The sequence below is a fragment of the Lygodium microphyllum genome, chromosome 21 (assembly GCF_053477565.2).
Source record: "Lygodium microphyllum isolate KBCC chromosome 21, Lygodium_microphyllum_v1.1.10, whole genome shotgun sequence".
NCBI lineage: Eukaryota > Viridiplantae > Streptophyta > Polypodiopsida > Schizaeales > Lygodiaceae > Lygodium > Lygodium microphyllum.
In genome coordinates, this window is record NC_141155.1 from 132,689,916 (window position 1) to 132,695,915 (window position 6,000).

A 6,000-nucleotide genomic window follows, 5' to 3' on the forward strand; every position below is an offset into this window, starting at 1 on the left:
GTTACCTCATATAAGGATTGGTTTGATTCCTATCGTAGCATGATAGGTTCGATGAGACTAGGAAATGACTTGATATTAGATATTATTGGCATTAATGATGTTAGATCACAATTTGCTCTAGGCAGCACTTTTGTTTTGCATGATGTATACAATATTTTTGCTTTGATCAAAAGTCTGCTCTCTATTGGATAGTTGGACGATGCACAATATTATGTATCTTTTGATGATTCCATATGGAAGATTACTTGTGAAAATCTTTCCTTTACTCAAGGTGCCAAGGCTGACAGCCTTTATTGCTTGTATCTAAATCCATTGACCATGTTTTGGCTATGATTGGCATATCACATGTATATTTATGGCATCGTTGCCTTGGATAGAGGTCCTTAAAAGGAATGAAAAAGCTTTCTCATTTGCAATTGTTAGAGGTAAAGATGCATATGCCTAGTCGCTAGTGTATTACTACACTAAAAATACCTACACATGCACATTGCAAGCGGCGGGCGCCCATCACTATCACTTCATTCTTTCAGTGACATTTGAATAAAGGGAGGGCTAGTCATACATTGTGACTTTTGGAGTTTCCACATCTTGAGTCTCTCTCTCTCTTGCTCTCTTGCTCCATCTAGCATAGCTCACACCTCTCTTGCTTCTGCTTGCTCGTGCTTCCACTTGGACTTATCCCTTCAATTGGTATCAAAGCCTTCTTCTCAATGAGCTCGAGCTCAATTTGGCATTGCTTCAACTCTCATTCGAATTACCTATAGCATGGTTTCATCGTTTGCAGCCATAACTCCATCTTTTGAGGTTCATATTGAGCTCTCATTGTTATAGGACTTCTCAAAACCTATTGGGGTTGTCTCAAGGCATTCTTGAGCCTACATTGAGCTTATTTCAGGGAGTACTCAGCTCAATATTCAGGGCTGAAAATACAGACACGTTTTTTCAACTGTCGCTATTTTAAAGCACTTGTACTTGCTCAACCACTCCCTCGCATTAGACAAAGGCTTTAACATTGTTTACCACTCCACATGGCATTGACCATTAACATTAAGCATTGGTTTTGATTCATTGAGCTTCAACTATTAACTATGCAAACATGGTAGCATACTGTCATAAAATAGGGACAACCATATCTTCAATGTTTGGAGCTTGCATATGCTTCTCGGGATGCCTATATACCTATGTTTTGTTGTCAGATATTTGGGAAACATATGCCATTGGTTTGAGATGCTATTGGACTGATTTGAGCACTCTTTTAGTTCAATTTTCTCATAGATATCAGTGATGTCATAACATGGCTGAATGCTATTTGTCTGAAAAATGTCATGCTCTTGGCTTATGTGATGCTTTCGAGATGCTCATTTGATACTGAACACTAAAATCATGTAGATTTACTCACAAAAAGTCTCTCAATAGAGTGTTTTGCCTTCCTTAGGAAGTTGATGAGCATTGGATGAGATGAGGTCTATTCCTCATCCTATTGTACTCTATGTATACATTATACTTTGTCACTTTTTTCTTGTTTCCTCTTCACTCGAGACACGTTCGTCTTTAAGTGGGAGGTTATTGGGGGTAAAGGCACTTGTGCCTAGCCATCCGTGTATTATTACACTAATAGTATCTACACCTGCACATTACAGGCGACTGGGTGCCCATCACTGTCACTTCATTCTTTATTCTTTCAGTGAAATTTGAATAAAGTGAAGGTGTCTCTCTTGTTCTCTTGCTCCATCCATCATAGCTCACACCTCCTTGCTTTCGCTTGCTTGTGCTTTCACTTGGGCTTCTCCCTTTAGCAGTATCTTTCTCCCCTTGACTACAAATGTCTTAATTCATGTGATCATTGTCTTTATGGCAAGTAGACATGCAGTTCTCATTAGAATTTTGGCATTATACACATGGATGAGCCTTTATCTCTTGTTCATTTTGATGTATGTGATCCCATGCCTTCACTAGGTGGACTGAACTACTTTGTGACTTTCATTGATGATTATTTACATAAGATCTAGGCATAGTCCATAAAGCAAAAATCGGATGTATTGGCTATCTTTCAGTGTTGTTGACTTGCTCTTGTTAATAATTAGTCTAGGTATAGGCTGAAATGCCTAAGGTCGAATAATGGGGGTGAATGTGTCTCTAAAGCATTTGAGCAATTTTGCAATGAGCAGGGTATTTAGCGTCAATTGACTACCCCTTATACCTCACCCCAAAATGATATTACAAAGTGCATGAATAGGATGATTCAAGAGAGAGTTCATAGTACGCTTCACCAAGCAGGATTACTATCACATTTTTGGGTTGAGGCAATACACTTGATAAATAGATCTCCATGCAATATTGTTGGTTGTCAAGTTGTAGAGGAGGTATGGTCTAGAAAACCTCCATCATATGCTCACTCATGTATCTTTGGATGTGAGGAATTTTACCATATTCCCTAGGACAAACATAATAAGCTAGATCCTAAATTAGTAAAATGCATATTTCTTGGTTATGAGGATGCAAGTGAGATTTTGGATATTGCCTATGGGATTCGCAAGCTAGGAAGGTCATCCATAGCCATGGATAAGCACCTTGAGCAAGTAGTTGAGGTACACATAATGATATTTCAAGAGGAGCCTCCTGTTACCATACAATCGGCTAGAAAGCCTTCAATTGATGTTCTAGTGGCCCATGATCATCATGTTGGAGAGGATGTCCAGGCCCCACAACCTATTTTCTAATGATATACTACAGACAGACATTAGCTTGATCGATTTGCACCCTCCATGGACTATGTTATGGTGATAGATGTGAGTCTCTAAACTATGATAAGGCGATGGAAAGAGGTGATAGTCACTCTTAGGAGAGGGCCATGTGATTAAAATATGACTCACTATAGAAAAATCATACGTCGGATTTGGTATCCCTTTCCTAGTGGAAAGTGTGCTTTGCCATGCAAGTGGGTATACAAGTTGAAGAGTACCCTTGGATAGCCCAAGCCAGCATATAAGGCCAGATTGGTTGCAAAGGGTTTTAAGTAGGAGCATGGTGTGTTGACTTTGATGAGGTATTCTCTCTTGTCGTCAAGATGACTACACTATGCTTAGTACTAGCTTTGATTGCGCAGTTAGATTTGAACCTTTTTCAGATGGACATAAAGATAGCTTTCTTACACAAGGACCCTCATGATGAGATTTTTATGCAACAATCTAAGGGCTTTGAGAAAAAAGGCAAAGAACACCTAGTATTATGCAAGTTGAGAAATAGCCTTTATGGCCTTGAGCAGGAACCCAGGGAATGGTACCACAAGTTTAATGCTTTTATGCATTCACATGGATATACACATAGTGATATGGATCCATGTCTCTACACGAAGAAGGCACTTATGGTAGCCTTATTATCTTGGTACTTTATGTGGATGATATGTTAATTGCTGGGAGAGCTCATGATGAGTTGGATGCCTTGACAAGTTAGCTCAAGAAAAGCTTTGAGATGAAGGACATGGAACATGCCTCATATACTCTTGGATTGCGCATCACATGCAATCGCTCTAAGGGACTTCTTTACTTGTCATAGAAGGACTATATACAAAAATCCTTGATCACATCCTTATGCATGATGTTAAGTCTATTGGTTGTCATTTCATGTAAAGATCAATCAGGTTGTAGATTGTCCCTAATAGATGAGTAGAAGGATGAGATGGCCAAGATCCCATAGGCATTCACAATGGGGGTAGTTTGATATATACGGTGATAGTCATTCATCCAAACATAACATTTGTAGTGGGATTTGTGACACGCTATATGGCTACACCTAGCCGACGGCGTTGGGACACTGTGAAGGGTATCAAAAGGTAGTTGAAAGGCATCGTAGATATGAGCATTTGCTATGATGGTTAGGATACTACAGTTGTGGGTTATACTAACTGTGACTATGCAAGACATGGAGATAGTAGCAAGTCCACTTATGGATATGTCTTCATTTTTGTTGGAGGTGTTGTTTCTTGATGTCTAGAGTGTAAAAATGCATGCCCTTATCTACTATTGAGGAAGAGCATGTTGTATCTATAAAGATTTGCAAAGAGGCTCTATGGTTAGGTTATCTGGTGATAGACCTTAGTATTATATGGTTACTCCTTTAGTGCATTCAAATTCTATGAGTGTTATTCAATTAGCCAAGAATCTTGTCTTCCATGCAAAGACAAAGCACATTGAGATGCACTATCACTTCATTATGGAGGTGGTAAAAGGAAGTCTATTGAGCTTGTCAAGATCTTAACTAACGAGAATCTTGTAGATCTACTCATTAAAAGTCTCTTAGCAGAACATTTTTCCTTCTTTAGGAAGATGATGGCCATTGAATGAGATAACATCTATTCCTCATCCTTTTGTATATTATGTACATTTGTACTTTGTTACTTTTCTTGTTCTCTCCTCACTATAGGCACATTCCCCTTTAAGTGGGAGGTTTCTAGGGATAAAGGCATCTGTGCCTGCACCACCATGTATTTACTTCAGTTGTTGGAATAAAGGTGTCTACACCTATGCTACCTTGTATTTACTTCATACACCATGACTGCACACCTTTGCATTGTAGGTGGTGGGCCGCCCATGACAATCACTTTATTCTTTATTCTTTTAGTGAATATTGAAAAAGGGAATGTCGGTCACAAATTGTGACTATTGGAGTTCCCACATTGTGACATCTGTGTGTGTGTGTGTGTGTGTGTGTGTGTGTGTGTGTGTGTGTGAGATTCTGTGTGTGTATATGTGTGTTTGATGGAATACATAAACACCTTCACATTGTATGATCACAATTGGGATATCCACATATCTCTGTACAATTGTGGAATTTTTGCTATTGAAGAAATGATCAAAGGTATACGCATGTCACATACACACACATGCACAGAGAACTAAATAAATTCATGCATTTTTCAATGCGACTTAAAACCAATTAATTTATGCAAGAAAACATAACATATAGGAGAAAATTACACAAAATTGTCAAAGAAATAGTTCTACATAGAGGAGTTACACTCTCCAAAAATTCATAATCCACATGTGGCTAAAGTGTGTTGCCTCTAACCCTAGAAGGCCCAACATTTGTATTGACACCACTAAAGGGATACACACCACCTATCATAATAGGGGAGACATGGATACTTGTTCTACCACATACTTCACTACTTAGCCTAATAGTCACTACATTAAGATGACCAAGTTGCACCTTGAAGTTCATAGCTTCCACCTCAATCCTATCAATTCAAGGCTTCAAGCTCTATAGCATTGATCCTTCTTTCCCACCCCACAACATCCTTCACATCTCTCTCTATATAATCCACTTGTGTCTCTATCTATGCTTGAAGTGATGTTTAGTAGTCCTTTGAGAGATATGTCAAGTCCAATTTTCTATGCAATGCACTGCTGCATTGTGGTCTATATCCGTTACTGTAAGACTTGGAGCTCCTGCTCGACCTTGGTCTTCCTAGCAATATATTATTGCATTTCACATGCAAATTGTTGATGCAAGCACTATAGCTTTAAGAAAAGTGAACCATCAAGACCATTATTAGAGTTTTTCTTGTTTCATGCAGCTATATCAATGCTCGTTTAGTGGCTTTACCCTTGGCCATTTTCTTTGCCTTCCTCACATTCATGTGACTTTGCATAGTAATGCAATCAGCTTTGGAATGTTGCTATTGAAGGTCTCAATCGTGGCATTATGATTGTGTGCCTTCATACAACCAAAAAATAGCATTGAATTCAAAGTTTGGAAAAATAGATATAAAGATATACATACTTTATAGACTCCAAGGGCAGGCTTAGAGTGAAGCCTTGCTATTTCCAAGGTTAAAAAGTAATCTATGGATTTACAAAAACACATTGCAAGCCTCACATAGTTTGTAGCACAATTAGCCTACTATTGCAATGTGATCGAAACATCGTGAAAAGCTTTTAACCAAATGGTTTTAGTATTCACCTGCTAGAATTTTGTTGAACATCATTCACGAGGTTGTGG